The following is a 20,209-nucleotide window of genomic DNA, read 5'->3' on the forward strand; positions in this document are numbered from 1 at the left end:
TTGCGTACTAGTGGCAGCAACGTCCTCATTCAGAAACTTCTGATCGCTCCTAATATAATCCTCCAGCCATCATTTACGTTGCTAACAGTGAAATAAAAAGAAAATTCCAAACGTGTAAGTGCGCGAGCTTGTGACACCCAGTTATCAACACTAAACAGAGCTCGCGAGCAGACTGGAGAGGTTAACGTAAGTTAAAAGATTCAGAGGGTTTTTTCCGAGAAGAACGCAAAGACATGGGTGGCAACGTGTTTCTATATCAAAAAAGCAATACTAACATTAAGTACCTACAAATTGTTCATGTGGAACACAGCATGATATAGAAGTTAAAGTATGACAGCGGGGCACCGACAGAAAAAGAAACATGAAGCATTTTAACATTTGCTCTAAAAAGAAATGGTATAAACTGAACGGGACATATGAATACACAGAATTCAGAGATACGAGAACAACTGAGGAAAGATTGCCATAAAAATGAACAGGTTTGTGTGGCATTTGTCAAGATCTGTAGAAGTAGTTAATTTCTCGCCTGAAAGGATTAACTTACAGGAACATGATGATTCATATAAAAATTAGAATAAATTACATTTTACTAACTGACAAACAAGTGAAGCGCTCAAAAGGAGAGGAGGAACTGAAATGATACACCACGGGATGAGTAGGTATCTGATGTAATTTAAGTGATTACAGAATCAAGTCAAACTTGGAATAAGATTTGGCACTATGAGCCCACTTCCCTATATGACATTCCACACCCTCTGACGTACATGCATACCCTTATTCTATTGGGAAGGGCGTCATAAAACTCATGTACTCTCTCCAGAGGGAAAATGAGCGACAACTATTGTAAATTATCCCTGGCGTCCTGGACACTGTCTCTGGGGAGAACTGATGTCCGAGCTACTCACATAAAAGTCTTGTCGCGGATCTGAGTACCTAGCTGCAAAAGGGGTTACCTACAACTCACATAAGTTCACAGAGAAGTGTTAAATTTGTGGACAACATCTTTCTGTCGAAAAGCGCCACTACGTTGCTGTTGCATGAGAGGTGACACATGAGGATATAGAATGCCCATGACATACTGTTGTCTCATCAGAATTCCCTACCAGACATGACCAGAAATCATACCTGGAAGGGCGGGGGGGTTCCCAACTCCATGACACTGATATTTCCGAGGCACGTCGTTGCCATACACATCCATGTAGTCATCCGTATTAGAGCAGAACTGCAATGCACCGCTGAACACATTCACGGCATCACTCCAAACACAGACTTTTTGTTACATATGGGATGGTAATTCCGAAGTGCAGCTCCTGCTAGTCTCCGACCAGTGGTGCGGGAGACATAGAATGCTGTAAGCAATCCACTATGTGTTCTATGATAGCAGGTGCATATGTGAAGTGCTTACGATACACTTGGTGCACACTATGGAAGTCGTCCCTTTCGGTAGTCAGCCATAGTCGGCTGGAGCGTTGTTGACAAGTACGCTAGCACTGACGTTCCCATTCAGTCGAACATCGGGTCACTGTCACACCCTATTGCCGTAAAAATCCCGATGTAACACGACTCGATCGGCAGACCAGATGGAGACCCACACTGAGGTCCCTTTCAGACAGAATACCTCCACGTCCTTTACAGTCACCACTCAATATATGTCCCCACTGAAGACGCTTTCATACCCTGCCTGGCCTGGTAACAACATGGAAAACGAGCAATACTACTGCAATCTAGTGGCCGTTCAACTTGTGAAAACTGCAACTCTAATCCGTTACATAAACAATGATGATATGTACATGTTGTAACGTGTATATTTTCAGACCCTTTTTGGTCATATAACAACCTCTCGCAAGTCTATTATTTAGCAGATATGTAGAGTAAATTTGTATTTCACCTGTAGCGTAAACTTTTTCTATTTATGGTTTATCTTAGGGTGAATGAAAATGCAAGGAAGAAATATGAATTAGCAATATTATCATGTAAATGCCTTTACATGCAACTTCCATGTTTAATGAAGCTTTGGTCCAATAGGGGAAGTTTAAATTAGGAAAAAAATAATTAAGACAAAATTTTTAGTGAGGATTTAACAACTGTGAAAGTCTCTCTTGGTAGGAGCTTGGATTATGTATGGAAAGTCTAGTACTAGCACTGTGTTAATTTGTGAAAAGTTAATTACGTCACGGAAGGTATAACAGTTATCGTTGTGGCTGAAAGCTGAGAAATTTAAGATGACCATAATGAAGTTTCATGTAAACGAAGAAGACGAGAAGCTCTCAGAACCTCACCGAACATGTTTGTTTGATATGTTGTAACAGTTTGCTGAAATTTTGAAAAATAATTTTGAAGTACATTGGAAACCTAAACCATTTTATATCAAGACTACGCAAAAACACCGTGATTTTATCTTGCAATGCGCCGAGTTATTTTTCGTGTTATTTTGAACACAAGAGGGACTGTGCTTTTTCCCATTCTATTGGCTGTGGTACGAGTGTAGACTGATGACCGTCGTTTCTGTATTGAACTGTGAACCAATTTACAAAAGTTGACATGATCATTGCCAGGGGAAAATTGATGATCATTGACAGTGATTACTAACAAAAGTGATGAGTGGTCACACATTAGTATAATACTACATAATCGTCCATTTTTAAATAATGAAAACGTGTATACCGATTTCAGCATTTCATAGTGCTGTCCCGTATTATACAATGAATCTGTAATAAAATTTTACATGATATATTCTGTATTCCGTAACGTGTGGAAACGGCATTTTAGAATTCTGTTACGTAGATGTTAATAAAGACAAAAGAAATTTGTCTTACCATTCCTTAAGAAAAGGAACAGAGATGCATTGCATATCATTTCACAGTCTTCATAAAACATCCTCGTAGTTAGAATTTGCACTCATATCTCATAATAGATACTGTGAAGGCATTAGAACTGAAGTTGAAAGTAACGTTCCGTAGACGAGATTAACACTTTATCTTGGCAAGAGCAAAATTAGAAGTATAAGTTCATGTGACACATATTGTAAGATACCAGAATATAACATTCACTGAAGAGCTGCTTTAAGTCTCAGGTTTTATACCATGTGTGCATTAGTCGTTAGCAGAGGTATCATTTTATGCTACGGCAGTTCTATTCATTTTAAACTTCGCACTCTCATGCACGACAACTATTCCTACAACCAGTCTTTATTATAAACTTCAGTCAAGATATCATTCGAAATACCAAACACTACTGACAATTCTCAGTGGTACAATCCTATTTATTTCACGTATATCTGTACTAACCAGAGTGTGTGAGGGCTATTTTTTTCAACCTTCGATCAGTCTGCTCCCTCGGACATCGGTGTGTGTGTTCTCCTTACCGTAAGTTAGTTTGAAGTAGTGTGTAAGTCTAAAGACCGATGACCTGATGAATTTGGTGGAATCCACACACCTGGCTATTGGCACAGACAGCGAGTTTCAGACCAGAGTAGGTAACAAGGCGGAAAGCATAGCCGCCTGCCTTCAATGACAAGATCATCGGAAAGTTGAGACCATGCTTCAAGAAATTTCTCAGCTGGACCTGAGACTCTGCAGATAAGTAGCTGGATGCTGTAGCTAATGTTTCAAATAAAACGTTTTTGTTTTCATCTTAGATTTCCACTTCACAACCGATTAGATGTTCAGAATGTATATAAACTGTGTTTAACTTCGGTGTAATAGAATCATTCTATTTTTCATTTTTACTTCTTTCTTTCTTCACAAAAACTCTCCATCCTCTGTCTGTGTTGTCGTTGTTTCCTTTGCTCTGTCCATATTTTCCCTGTACTTTTTTCTTTTCCTTCACTTCAGATTTCGTGTTTTAATTCTGTTTCTCAATTATTCTCGTTCATTTATTATTTCCCTACCTATACTGCTTCTTTTTGAACTTCTTCTATTTCCGGATACCGATTTTATTTCATTGACCCGTTACCACATTAAAAATCTTGTTTGTGTTGTTTCTCACTCTGTGCATGTGTCTATAGTGTCGTGAACTCCAGAAATTATTTGGAATCAAACACAAAGGGTACAAAATTAGTGTTCATTTATGAATGTAAAAGACTGCTTATATGATCAAAACATGAAAGCAATGCATTTATTTTCGTGCTGTTTACACAAAACAAAACAAAATTACAACTCTCATGGCTGATTTGACTGGTCGTGGACACGAGTCAGGGAGGGAGGGAACTAAATGTCTCATCTTTCTTCGTTATCGTTCGTCGTACACTGCTGTCGGCGGCAGGCGCTGCGTCGGTATGGCGCGTCACGTCGGAGGTATGCTGCATGGGTTGGCTGCCCTCATCAGCAACCGCAGTTTTGCGGTGGGGCCCAGGTACGATCTCTGCGACATCTGCCCGTTGTCGATCGCGCGGCCGAAGCTCTGCTCTCACAGCGTCGGAAGGTGGATCTTAGCGACGGTTGGCAGGTCGCTCATGTCCTCTCGCTTCCGTGGTGTCTCCACGACTCCTCCTTTTTTCGCTTGTCATCCATCTCTCAGCTCAAGTCCTCTACGAATCGTTATTCCTTTTGGCGTCGTCATTGGCGGACGAAATTTTCAATGTAGCCCAATGCCATATCCCCATTTCATCGCCACTCCTCTCTGTGCATGATGGAAATTTTATATCTGGCGTGGGCTGGCGTGTGCCTCATGAATTGGCACCATCCTCACGATTTCACATTCTTAAGATGTTTTCCAACATTCCGAGGCTGTTGGGAGAACAGCTACACTTCTCTATAACCGCTCTTTCTGCGTGAGTCCTGGACAGACTCATGTTCGGGCTCCGTCTCAAAATCTGGCGAAGTCCGTCATTTACAAGGAATGTTCTCACTCTTCAGGAAAACATCTTCTTAAGAATGCTAGTTTCTTCCACACGCCTCCCTGCACCGATTCCCCGCGCTTTTTGCATGCTCCTCCCTGTGCCCCGTGGGGTGCTGGAATTGTCGGCACATCCCTGTTTTCTAAGGCAGGTAAAATGACTGCCGCAAGGCCTGAAGAACTCTGATGCTTTCGCGCGTACATTCTGCAGGTGCGCATCAGCTTTCGGCACGGTTTTCGTTGTCAGACGGGCCCTTCGCACCGTGTCTCTCCTTAAGCAAGGCGAAGACGTCAGCCCGGCTCCGCGCTTTGTGCTTGCAGAATGACTGCACCAGGGAGCTCGCCCCAGGGAATCCGGCTCGGCCGCTCGCGGTACCTTGGAGAAAGTGGCCGCGGTCGCACGTATTATACAGCTCCTTGTCATGACTGTTAAGCTTGTGATACGGAAGGTTGAAACGCATGGCGAAGTGACCCATCTATGTTTACTTGGCCTGTCGCACACTCACTTCAAAGGAAACAAAAATCTTCACTCCGTAGCAGTTACACTTACAATTCATTCACTGATGTGTGATACTCTGGGGATATTACGTTTTCAGTCGTGCTCTAGCATGTCAAACCCAGTCGAACATTTACATATATGATTGCCCTTCATAAAGACGTATAAGACATGTAAATTATACAGTTGAAGGATCACCTCACCTTCGGGGAAAACATCAATCTTTACGGGATAGAGGTTGTAATGGTCGCCTAGTCGTAGATATTGCTAATTGCTATAATCGCACTATTTCACTCCCATTTACGGAGCTTGTTAGCACTTGATGTTAGGTTGGCGCCATTAAACTGCATTGTGTTGTGGTAATCGCTGCTACTTGCTGGATCGCTGCCGTGTCTCGATGCTGATGCTGGCTTTAAATCTGGTTGTCTAAGGTTAAAAACATGAGGTCCCGTGTTTTTTATATGCTTTTGATGATAAAGAACGAGCGAAACCAACAAATATGTAAACTTCAAATATTTATTACTCTGGTGGCCATCTTAATTCCACTGTCCACCAAAGACCATGACACAACACAAAGTAGTACTTCCTTTAGATGTTCTTTGCATTGTTTATCCACCTCAAACAATAACACACAAACACACTTTACCAAAGTGACATTCCGACTGCCTCCCGACCCTTCTTGCTGCTTGTATTTATAACATTGTCAAAGAACTACTAAAAAGAGATATAGTTTATAAGTCACATGTACATCTGTTATCATAATTTGTGCAGAAAAGTTATTAATTTGCATCGAGTGACATAATTTAACATGTTATTAAAATGACAGACAGATTTGTTGACTTGACAGAATAATTCTTTGTTACAAAAAGGCCGTTTTTTTAGAAGTTTGTCAATTGACTTCTCTAATTTACATAAATAAGTAAATAACATGAATTATTAAGAATTACATTGGTTTTCGTCTAAAATAGGATTGCTTACGTGAATACTGAGTGAAAACGCTCCTAGTGAACAAATAGGTTTCACTGGGTGATTTTTATTTAAGGAGATCCAAAATACCTAAGTTGGCCACTAATTTTCGTACTTCATATTAATTATTTAAGATGAACATAGTGTTTTTACATGATGACATTTGCTGTATCAGTGATCAAGTGATATAAACTTTTGTGTGGGTCAGTTACTCAGCCGGCCGGAGTGGCCGAGCGGTTAAAGGCGCTACAGTCTTGAACCGCACAACCGCTACGGTCGCAGGTTCGAATGCTGCCTCGGGCTTGGATGTGTGTGATGTCCTTAGGTTAGTTAGGTTTAAGTAGTTCTAAGGTCTAGGGGACTTATGACCACAGCAGTTGAGTCCCATAGTGCTCAGAGCCATTTGAACTATCAGTTACTCAGTATAATTTAATGGGTTGACTGTTTATGCAGACATGTTATGGAATCATTGTTAACATACACAATAACTTTTCTATAATCATAAATACTCGTTAAACTGGTTGAATTTGGAGGGTATTGCATACTTCGGTAAAGTAAAGCCTTTAATACGTTCCGTTACAAGGTGGTTCGCAGCTGTCAGCATGTCTTCGATTACTACAACAGGTCCCATGAAGGCGCAGGAGAATGTCTGTCATAGCGCAATGCTGTTGTTATCAACCTGCGTCCGTGGCGCACTGAACGTTTCGAGCTGCCGTTCACTTCGATGACAGCGTTTGTGAGACGATCATGGACCAAGTTCAGCAAAAACTTGATTTACCGGAAGATCCGACATATTTACATCGGTAGACGGTCTAATCGTGATTGCCTTGCGCCCGCTGCAGTCGTAATCGACGATGTCGTTGGGTCAACACGTGAACACGTAGGGATGCTCAGCTGTGGAGCTCCCTGTTCAACAATGTTTGATAACGGTTTACACCGTGTGTATGCACCATAATTGTGCTCTCTCTCGAGAGAAGCCACAGAATACTATCTATCCTACTTCACAGAGCAGACAAGCCTTCGAACCCCATGTTCCTTGAACACTGGTAGCCGTTCAATCATCTGGCGCCTAGTAGTAGTATCACTGTCCTTCTACCTCTTTCCGTAGATGCTCACAACACTAGCATGTCAACATTGCACCAGCTTCGCTGTTTTCGAGTTACTTGTTCACAGACTCTGTATAATAATAATCTGCTCGGTGTCAAAGTCGCTAATCTCAATGGATCTCCCCATTTGCATCCCATGTCTTCACTAGAGTGATCTATGTCTCTGCTCTGCTTACATACTTTTGTAACCGCGTCACGTGCCCGTAACGCCACCAGGAGGCATCCAGTGTCAAGATGGGCCATGGTTATAGTGTTTTGGCTTATCATTGTACCATTTCTGTTTACAGCCCCAAAAATTGTTCTGAAGGATTTATGTCCAATTTTCTCTGTCTCTGTGGTGCCTGATGCTCACAATGTAGTCGTTTCTGTTGCGTAGGATGCTTCTGATACTATAACTCTAATGTAATGACATTTTGGCATACCTTGATATGATGCTATCCGAAGTTTTGCTGTTCGTTCTGTGTCGGTTGCCTCATTTGATCCCCTTGTTTGTAAATAGTCCCCAGTATATCTGAATTTTTCCACTATCAACCTTTCCGTGTTTCGTATGCGTACATGTGTGTTGTTCTTCATTTCCCGTTATGGTGTTATCTCATGTGGTAGCTGTAGAATTGTGCTGGCAGAGACTTCATATTAGTATTCCAGTGTTTAGTGCGCTTCCAGTCTATTGTTCTGTAAGCCTGCCAAGTCATCTGCAAATGCCAGGCGCTTTGTGATGGCTTGTTTGCACATGTTCTTCCCCACTGAATACGTTTTACTATTTCTCGCCATAGTCTAATAATTTCGTCCAAGATCATTTTGAACGAAAGTGTTGAGGGACTAAATGCTTGATTGACGTTCTTAGGCGTCTCTAATTGCTCTGAGATTTCTTCTATAAATTCTAGTTATGTGTGGTGTCTGTGAGTGTCGTATGAGTTTTTTGTATGATTCAAGTGTGTCAAAGAGCGTCTGTCAGTATACGGAGTTGTAGGCCTCTTTAAAGTCCACGAATGTGTTACAGCGTTTTTCATCTGTCTGTCCTTCAGAGCGTTCGCAGGTTTGAAATCTGTTCAATACGGAACCTTGCACAACTTAAGTCTACTTGTTATTCATCTATGTTTGTATCAGCTTGTAGGCCTAATCTGTTGAGTAATGCCTTGGACAGAATTCTGTAAGTGCTTGGCAATAAAGAGATACCTGAGTAAATATTAGGTTTGTTCTTCCGCCTTTTGCGTGGATTGCCTTAATCAATGTACATTTGCATTCAAGTGTAATTTTCTATTGGGCGCTAATGACCATAGAAGTTTTGCGCCCTAAAACCACAAACAAAAAAAAAGTGTAATTTTCTCTGTAATCCTTATTTCTGTGAGAATTTTACGAATTTTCTTAGTGATACTGCAATGCCGTCTTATCCTGGGACTAATTTATTTTCTAATTGATTTATAATCTCCGCAACTATGTGATTGTATTAGGTTTCAAATCTGAGTTTGGCTTACTTGTTATAATGTAAGAGTGCCTGAGAGTGTACGAGCGTGTTACTTTGCCCACAAACCGAAGTAAGAAGAAAACTAGCCACATGCCGATTCTATTGGTGTACCCTTTTAATGCTGAAGTATCCTATGTTAAGCTGAATCTGACTAACGGGAGTGTAACTCTTTGAGTTAACCAGTCAGAGGGGTTCAAGTGTGGCTTCAATGGGCACTAGTGTCGATACTAGTAGAGATATTCTAACATATTACATTTCTAGGAACCTATCTCAACTAATCCGTTTCAGCTTGCTTGGATCAGTGACAGGCTTTAAAAGTTTGTTAAGACCGTTTTAGTGTACGAAGTTACACTGGCATCCGACAACGTCTATTGGTTGCTTCACATTTTTTGCCGGACATTGTGTTTCAGGACCCACTGAACTGTGATTGAGGAGTTAACCCGAGTCATTTCACTGTTAATCCTAATATCTACTCAGTTTCCCGCGTGCCACTGCGGAACCCAATGAAGTGTTCATACACACAGTGTCCATACCATTTTCTGCTGCTATTAATATCACCCTGCATTTGTCTGACGAAAAAATCTTATCCTCTTTCCATTTCACTTCACTGACCCCTACTACATATGGACTGAACCTTGACATTTCCATTTTCAGATATTATGACTTTTCTACTGCGTTCAAATTTCTGACATTTCTTACTCCGACTTGTAGAATGTTACCACTCCATTGGTTGTTCCATCGTTCTCTCATGGTGACACCCCCCCCCCCCCCACCTCCAACACTATCAGTTTCTCACGGAGATCCGAATGGGTGACCAATCTGGAATCATTTGCCAGTGGAGACACCATCATGACATCTTCTTTCAATTACAGACGACATACCCTGCGGATGCACATTATGTGTCTTCAGTGCAATGGTTTCCATTGCCTTATGCACCGCCTGCTGTTGATCGTTGCGTATTCTTCTACCTTCTGGGACAGTTTTCCCCCTCAAGCGCAAACCTCTGTCCACTCCTCCGGCCTCTTTAACAAGGCCACTGACAGAACGGTATTTACTTCTTACACCAGATGTCTTCGGTCGCCTTGCTGATGACTTATTCGAAATTTACGCAGTGACCCAGGACGTTCTGAATGGTAGTCACAGAAGCTAACCCTTACACCAAGGGTGTGTAATTCATGCATTTGGCTGAAATTATTATCTAATTATTTCTAAACCTGTCGTCAGTAATTGTAATTGGGCTTCAGCTGAAACTCAGGCGTATTACTTGTTAAATGTGTGATTACTTGTGTTCTGCGGAGCTTTTGTTTCCATTTCATTCACAATATTTCGACGACCGATCCAGACGTCTTCTTGAGTTGCTGCGAGATTCGGTATTATTTGTACTCACTGTCTGGCCTCAAAACAGACTGAAGAAAATGTACGGAAAATTGAAACCACTCAGTAGAACATCTGGAAGAGTACTTTCAATCATTCACGCCCAGAAAACCCGAGGGAGATGACACTGTATTACTTTATGCCGTCTGTCAAGAAGGATATTTTATGTTAAATAAATTTCTTCTAAAATTGACCCCACGCCTGAGGAACAAATCGTAGTACAAATGTAGTTTTTCAGTCTCTTATGATTTTACAGATTCTTTAAGGTTTCATATAGAAATGATCACCCTGACCTTCTCATCATGTGGATATTCATCGAAGTAGGTTTCCAACATTCTGCGTGGTGTCTGTTGTTCTATATCGTGTCTCCCTACCACTTTCGCACAACGACGCTATGAGCGTGTTTTTTTAGGGAACTGACTAGTTTGAACCTGGGACCTGTTGCTGGTAAGGAGACGTCAGACCACAAATGACATGTAGAATTCAGAAGAGTTCAGTGAGACTAGCGATGATATAACCAAATACTTAATGATTTCAGCGTCAGATCCACTGCACTCCCTGTAAAAGAATCTTAATACTAACTAAATTTAGTGGAAGGGGTTCAAAGCTTTCCTATTATTAGTTAGCTGGTAAAATAACGTCGAAAAAGCAGTTAAGTTTACCATTGGAAATTTTATTCTACTCACAAAACATTGTTTATAAATTGCACTATCGATAAAAGGAAATGTTTTAATACAGGATGGTAAAAACCAACTGCGTTCATCAAAAATGTGAACGAATATTCCCTGAATGGGTTTCTAAGTTCTACAATGGATCGAAGGATGACCTATGCCATATCACATCTATAATCTAGGTTTAAATTAAGTTTCACAAAAGAGAAAACTATCAAAATGGGCTACAGTGACCCTCAATTATCTTTAATTACTTATCTAACTTGTCGTAAATTACAGTGGCTGATGTGGCTTCTCAATAATTATATAACAGAAAAATCATCGCGTTTCAGATTTTTACTTCAAGTGGCAAATGTGAACACCATGAGCTTTAATTGACGATCGACACTAGAATTACGCAAAAAGGGGGTGTAACAGTTAAGACTTCGGCAGTTCTGAGTGAAGCTTTGTGCACTGTTATGTGGCATCGCGTGCATTCATTACCCTGTCAGTGTTCGTCAGGGGGCGGCGGACAGCACAGCTCCACTCACCTTGCCGTCTCGGAAGCAACTCTCTCCTAACTTCTTCTTACTACAATTTACCGAAGTTGGTTTAAAAAAACTATCTGGCTGTGTTTTCATCTGACCAATCAGGGTCTCAATGTTAACCTTAAGCTCCGCCTACAAAAATTGTGTCTATCCAATGAGAAACGTTATACTTTTCGTGGTGGGGCAATGTTTTTAACGTTTGCAACGTAAGAGAGACGCGAAAAAGTCTCACGCTAAAACGTGCGGCTGGTGTGGCCCTTTTTGTGTTATCGTAAGATCTATACTGTTCTTCTGGAGGCCTCTAGCTTTTAAAATGGGCTGGGGGGTGGTCCTAGCGGTTAGCTAGCAACGTGGGTGTCCTTCCCTTATCGTAGGGCCTTCTAGCTTAACACGGGTCTGCTCTCGGCTTCTGTTCTCGTTTCTCCCCTCGGAACTGCGTCTGTCTCACGGTGGGAATGTATGACATGCATTTAGGCAATCTTATGTTAGCCTGTGGTATTTCATTTGCTCACTCGTTACTCGTATTACTTTGGTTAATTTAATGTCACGATTTATTCGGAGCTATGTGTCATACTACTGGATTTGCTTATCATGTCAGGGTTTTCATGGAAGGTGTTGGATTTGCCTGACACCTTATAGGTCTGGCTCTTAGTGGCTCTTAGTGGCCTGAGTGTGATTTTAACTCATTTAATCCCGAATATACGTCAGTGTCTTACCTCTGCCTCACTTGGATCGATTTTAATTAATGTCAATGTTCAGTTTACGTGATACTAAGTCGTTTCTAACATCTTTAAACTAGTCTTCGCAACGGAATAACGAAACTTCGAGTGAAAATGCAACTGTCCTACGAACTGGTTTGTACACACTGTAAATGCAATGTGCTTTCACCGCGTTAAAGGTAGATAATTACTCCATTTGTTAATTTACCTTTAAAATTACCGATGTTATTTTTGGTTTGAATTACACAAAACGGCGTTCATTACTTCATGAGGCTTTGCGTAATTTCAGTTAATATACATACATTAAATGAAACGGTCACAACATTTAGCAAATTCCCAGCGGCGATCTCCTTCCAAAACCTCATCTCCCGTCGAACTAATTACAGGACAGGTGGTATTTATTATAATGGGAATGCCATATTAGACCTCATCAGTACGTAATTACAACTGGCAATGTTTCAGCAGTGTTTCAGCGGGTTTCCATTCACGTACAGCTATTGTAAAGCAGAAGAAATGATGCAGCAGGTCGGCAGCACATAACTAACCGGCTGTTGAGATACCCTCCTGAATTATCTGTAAAGAACTGACCTCGCTGAGATAAGAACTACGTTTGAAGCAGTGCGAATTATAGAAGGCGACTAGCCCGAATTCCAGATGAACATGATAATAGGGCTGATGGTTTACATGTAAATTTAATTAATACCCAGGTAGCTTGTTTCTTCTTTTCGTAAACTACAGCAACAAATTCTTGCATAATATTCTATAAGCAGAATGGTCTCATAAGACAATAAAACCTACAAAAGATACTGATTTTACAATACTTACTATATTCTCAAAGGAGCAGGACTGCGATACGACTACAAACAATTGCTGCAGCAGCCGGAGTGTGATGTTACATTCATATATGATATGTACGCCGACCTCCAGTTACATCCAGAGAGGAGGGAGTCCTTCTAATTTGAATCGCTCGTGTAGTGAAACAGGACTTATTTTCACAGGGAGAGCTACTGGAATCCATAATAGTCAATCAGGCATCGATGAAACCAATGCCTTCGGACTACACAGTCTTTTTCGTGAGATGGGCGCAGATTATCAGATTACATTTGCAGAGGCCACATATTTGAATGACGTGGTATCATATCTAATGCCTGAGATTCCGTTGAAGCTGTTTGTGGATTTCGCTGTTTTCCGTAAGGAAGTCACAAGGCCAGAGTATATTGGTGAAGTTATGGAACATCTGCAGAGGCTCAACGCTAGTGATAGAGACTGTTATTTGACGCTGGTTATTACCAAATGTGACGCACTTAGGGGAAATAGGGCGTATATGCATTAATGTTCCATTAAAAATAACAATATCAGCATAAAAATAACTATGCACCAAGAGAGATCTAAAGTGTATAAAGTGTACCAACTACGACTACACAAAAGTATATGTAACTAACTAGCACTGCGGTTAATCGCAATAATCTCGTGAAAATTTAATTTCTTTACTATATTGCGACCAGGTACTGAGCACATCACACTCTCACTGGCTCATCAGATAGAATTAATAGGATTCTGATTACATCAAAAAAAGAACCACCACACGTTTCGCTACGTACTCGTTTAGGAAGCACGAAGGTGCCTCGTCATGGAAAACCATCTAGCTACTACAATACTTCCTCTCGCATAGAACCTGTGAAATGTGTATGATAGGATAAAGAAAGATATTCCAGCTAAGAAAGTGTTTCTACAGTTGTCCTTCTCGCTCTCAGTTCATGAATGGACCATCAGTCAGTTTTTTCCAATACATTCTTCATCAGCTATTGTAAGGCAACTTGCAGAGTATAGGCGCGTTCTGTCGATGATTATGAGTCTAATTATATTTGCGTAGTAACCATGATACCAATGAACCATAGGAAATAAATTCCTGACGCAGGGCTCGTCTCATGTATGGCTCATAATGTTAAGTGCCTCACACAAGACAGATTTAGATTTTCGATGTTAATGTACCTAAATATGGTTATGGTGTAAGAATGATTTGATTCAGCCATACGAAATATAACGTCTAAGACACGCTTGCTTCTTAGACGAAACACATTCAACAGCAAACTTTTTAACCTGCTCAACGATTAACTATCTTCTCGTCCTAACATGCAAGTAGTAACTGCTACTCATAGCCTCCCTTTTCAGGTGGCTCTATATGGCCAACTTAGCAAGACAGATGGAATTCTCTGCTCTCATAGATATCACCACAGATACTTGCAGACAAGCTCAGAGATTTCCATGCACTGAGACACTTGTACCAGCCCCGACAGTTTCCATGTTTCGCTTGATCTTAAAGTTTTGGACACAGTAGCATAGCAGAAATAATCTCATCAGAGCAAAATCCTTCTAACTTCACAAATGGTCACTTTCTGCAAGCCATTGTCAATACCATGAAACAGACTTTAGATTAACCTCCCTCACTCCAAACGACTACTAATGATCTAATTAGTAAAACAACAATAATGTCTATATATGTTTGTGTACTACACCTTTGTCCCCACCAGACATATCTTATTTCACAAAATCACAAGCTGGTATAGTCTGACATTCTCTCTTGGAACTCGCTTTGTCATAAAATATGACTGCAGATGTTCCACAACTTCACAAAAATACTCTGGCCTTGTGACTTTCTTACGTAAAACAGCGAAATCCACAAACAGCTTCAACGGAGTCTCAGACATTAGATATGATACCAGGTCATTTAAATATGTGGCCTCTGCAAATGTAATCTGATAATCTGCGCCCATCTCACGCAAAGAGACTGTGTAGTCCGAAGGCATTGGTTTCATCGATGCCTGATAGGCTATTATGGATTCCAGTAGCTCTCCCTGTGAAAATAAGTCCTGTTTCACTACACGAGCGATTCAAATTAGAAGGACTCCCTCCTCTCTGGATGTAGCTGGAGGCCGGCGTACATATCATATATGAATGTAACATCACACTCCGGCTGCTGCAGCAATTGTTTGTAGTCGTATCGCAGTCCTGCTCCTTTGAGAATATAGTAAGTATTGTAAAATCAGTATCTTTTGTAGTGTTTATTATCTTATGGCACCCAGAATAGAATTATCCTATCCCACTAACATTATTATCATTATTGTAATATTATTATTATTAGCAGCAGTAGTAATATGTTACTGTTACTGATATAGGCCCCTAGTCAAAATTCTTATTCGAAAAGACATTACATTCATTCCGATGGCGTTCAAATATTTTAACTTGTATTACACCCATTTACTTATTGTTGTCATTTTGTAAGTATTATCGTCAACTTGCTAAAAGTTATATAAAACGTGCCGCGTCCAAACTACGTTGGTCTGATGCAACAGAGCACCTGAAGGACTATTATGACCGGGTTAGGTACGCAGATGAAAAACAAGCAAAAATTTCAAATTTCAAAATGGTTCAAATGGCTCTGAGCACTATGGGACTCAAATTCTGAGGTCATCAGTATACTAGACCTTAGAACTACTTAATTGTTAAATGCTTAATTGTTAAATGATATTATATTCTTTTTCCACGCTAGTATCTTGAATTTGCGAAATGGCTCTGAGCACTATGGGACTTAACTTCTGAGGTCATCAGTCCTCTAGAACTTAGAATTACTGTAACCTAACTAACCTAAGGACATCACACACATCCATGCCCGAGGCAGGATTCGAACTTGCGACCGTAGCGGTCGCGCGGTTCCTGACTGTAGCGCCTAGAACAGCTCGGACACCCCGGCCGGCTTCAAATTAGTTGTTTCCTCTACGAGACTCTTGAAAGAAATATACTGGGGCACACTTGTATGTGGCACCAGAATAAGATAAAAATATTAATAACTTAAAATGAAACCAGTATACTATAAACGATGAATGTCTCTGATAGGCTCGATAATGCGGATCGCTGACTGTGCGCGATTGCAGAGCCAAAGATATTGTTCTGCTTTGTTGGAGTAACAGGGCGCTGGAGCACAGTTGTAGGTAGATAGCTGCCTGTGAGGGAAAGACGATGGATTAGGTAGTCTGTGGAGTGTCCTGTGTGAAGCCACCAAGAGTTAGATTAATGTAGGTATTTCATTATTGTTGAACATGGAAGCAGAAGTCTTCATGCAACCAAGGTAAAAATATTAAATAATTATTACTTCTCTTCATTGTCAGCGCGTTAGTGTAAATGAGTTGGCTGATAATTTGTAATTATTGAGTAACAGCAGAATGTACTAAACAGTTTTGATAAAAAGTCTAGTTAAAAATTTCACTTTGTAATGTTTCTAAGATTTGTTAACAGATATATTTTTTAATTTGATGAGTTGCATTTATGTGGGATTAATCTGACTGTTTGTGAATCAATTGTGAGTAATGCAACTTCAATTGGCAGATGGTTTTGTAAAGACAAACTTTACTTGCCATATAATTTTGCTAAAATAATTGTGTGTTAGTACCGTGTCCCAGGCCAGGATTATCTTAAATGAATTGTCGGCTATATGAATTTCGTGTGCATTTCAAGTATTATGACTAGCATTGCACACTGCCTGAGCCTGTAGTTAGCATATTTATATTGTTTTATAAGATGTCAGAATATATCGCGTTACTCCGTTGCTGCTTTAGAGGTAAGACAATTTAATCTATTTGCTATGTGCACAGGGACCAAAGTTACCAGTTTTGAACAGGTCCAGATGATTTAGTGCCTATGGAGCCTAGTGAGACTACGAACGGATGAATCTGAAGTGATGGATTTTGCAGTGACTATATGTCTTTATTGGCATTCGTATAAAGCTTGCTAACAACAACACAGATTAAGAACACCACTTGCACTTACAATACGCCACACGACAATTCGAGTTCTGTATCTATTCCACAATTCATTCAACGTATTCGTAAACTTTGTTATATCATTTTCTAAAACAACGTTACACTTGGAACGTTACACTCAGTAGCACCTATCCTTGGGCATGCTCATAGCCTCCCTCCCATCTTCTCTCGACTGCTATGAGTATTACTATTCCGCTGTTGCACTCGCATTCAGAAGTGTAAATACATACATGAACATCACACATTCAAATTTCGAAATTTTTTTTCGTTGTATGATGTATTATTAAAAATAATACATGCAAAAGTATTTCCTGCGTACGTGCTCTGAAGGAACAAAGGCGCCACATTAACTAACCCATGTGTTTCCATGTACTGTAATTGCATTCACTACTCCTAACGTCTTCGCAGGACGGACAATTTTCTGACAGTATCATCATTTAGAATAGTAATATTAATATTACTGTAAAATGGAACGTAAACGAAATATTGGAAATAACATATGAGAGTAAAACTTTAACGTAGGTAACAAAATGGCTCAAATGGCTCTGAGCACAATGGGACATAACATCTATGGTCATCAGTACGCTAGAACTTAGAACTACTTAAACCTAACTAACCTAAGGTCATCACACAACACCCAGCCATCACGAGGCAGAGAAAATCCCTGACCCCGCCGGGAATCGAACCCGGGAACCCGGGCGTGGGAAGCGAGAACGCTACGGCTCGACCACGAGCTGCGAGCGTAGGTAACAGGAATCCGTAAGAGGCTCCTAATGCTTCGTTGGGAACTGGTTCCAGGAAATAATCAGCTGTTCGGGACTATTCTTAAAATAACGCAGAATCACGGTTCACTTTGACGATTTAAGTCACTTTTAACAGGCTTACAAGCCGACCGCTATTTTAAAAGGTGTTGCTTATATACACTCGGTGTTTGTTCATTAACAACATACAGCACTACGTCATTACACTAATTAGTTTTAGTTATTGGTGGAGTTGGAGAGGCCTCTTCTTCCTACTAGAAAACTACAGATTCGAAATGAGTGTTTAGAGCAGTTGTGAGTTCGTCGTTATTTGTTAGTAACTGCTTTCTTGCCTTTATCTTCTTTTTCACGGCCAAGTGCCTCTTATTCGTAATGTTTATACTTTCATGGGACTCCGTCTGGGGAGGTAGCTGCATTATTAAAATGGGGTAAACCCTTAATACTTTCTTTCTACTTCTTCTAGTGCTGTTATATTATTTACAACAGCATTAACTTCTGCAATTGCTTGAAACTAGAACACTCCGAAAGTATGACAGCTATTTGTTTTAATTATTAGTGATTATCTGCATAATGTACAAGGGATGCCAAAGTGAGGTCGGTACTGAGACTACGAACGGACGAATCTGGTGACAGTAATCTGCGTACCGGAGATGGTGCTGTAATCTCCGAGCATCACTGTACTGGAGATAAAATGCGGCGACGCTGTGGCCTCGCCTGTTTACTCGCAGCAGACGATTGGTTTTCGTCTCTCATTAGCGCGCAGCGCTGTGTCGTATTTTCGAAAATAAGTTTCTCGTGTAATCCTTGGAGCATGTATTTGAGAAAACTGTAATATCTAGGAGAGAATGGGCTCGTGGACTGATGCACTCTACTCAAAGAAATACAGAATGTGACTAAAATCTACAGCGGCCACTTTAATTATAAATGGATTTTCAGGTTTTTCTGTTCCGTATATCTTGTGGACTTTGCCATGCCTGTGTGTTCCGGCTATTGGCTTCCAGACTCCTCGTGTTTTCGTACGGCAAGCGAACTAGATCGGAATCTAGCCAGTGATATTCCGATTGGCTATACATGTAGGCATTACGGACGCAAATTGGCAGGTAATGGGATCAGCGCTGATAGAATTTGTTGCTTATGTGGATGCCGTGCATGAAAGCGTCGCGACCCATTCATAAGAAGTGGTCTATAGGTCGAAATTTTAACATGGTGCTTCCTGCACTAGAAAGTATCTAACATTCAGAACCAAAGGAATGGCCAGTATATGTTACGCTATTCTTTAGTCCATAATTTAAATAAGCTCAAGTTGTTGTTATTGTTGTCACTAAATTTGTGTGCCAGATTAAAAGACAAGTGATTTTGTCTCTGGGGTTAGAAAATTAAGTTGAATTTAACGCGATAGTTATTTTATATAGTACTCTTTTAAGCGTTTCCTCCCCTATGCCAAGTAATCCTTAAACTCTGAACTAGAAGAGTGTAGTTTAAAGGCATGTTCTCCTGCACGTGATAAACATTTTATGAAATATTATTTCGTTTTCCATTAGCATTCTTTATTTCTTTAATACATCGAGCCAGTAGTATATCATTAAGATATGAAATATATTAGTTATGTACGTAGAAAAATTTTTTATTATCACACGAGTGAAGGCTTAGTGAGTTTACAGATTATAGCCTTCTCCCTTTGCCTAATCCTATTGAGATTAATGTTACACATCATGGGAGTATCTGTTGTATACACATTTTGTGAATGTTTGCGAACGACCTTAAATATTGACTGACCGTAACTGGTGAAGGAAGGTTCCTTCAAGGGAGTGAAATACTCCATTCATTGTACACTATCTAACGTTTCTTTGGTGTGCCAGACAATTATTTAAATTTAGATTTTTTGCCATTGTATTATTGTTAATTAATAAATGTTAAGTAGTTAATCTGCATTTACTAACACAGTTCACACCTCCCCCCCCCCCCCCCCAATAGCGACCAGTGCTAAATTATGCAGTATTGTACTATTAGATTTTTAACCCAGCGTCTAGTGTTCTACGTACTAGTTCAACTTCATCACTCTGCATATATTTCAAGTCCTCTTTCATCTGATAATAAATATACCACGTATACGAAAGCTGGTTACTGAAAATGACAATATTTCTACACGATAAATGTCTGTTCAATATCTGCACCTCAGGCTCTAACAAGTTTCACATTCTTCTTGATAGTTTTGAATTGTTCTTCTTCAACCATCCAAGTGCATGCTCAGTAACACATGTGTACGGTACACTTCGAAGATAAAATTAACGACCCACACAGACGCACAAACATAAATACTCACACAGGCACGCACGCACGTACGCGCGCTCGCGCACACACACACACACACACACACACACACACACACACACACACAGACACACACACACACACACACACACACACACACACACACGTTTGCATCCACAGCGCCGTAAACCGGAAGAAAG

The sequence above is a fragment of the Schistocerca cancellata genome, chromosome 7, assembly GCF_023864275.1.
Source record: "Schistocerca cancellata isolate TAMUIC-IGC-003103 chromosome 7, iqSchCanc2.1, whole genome shotgun sequence".
NCBI lineage: Eukaryota > Metazoa > Arthropoda > Insecta > Orthoptera > Acrididae > Schistocerca > Schistocerca cancellata.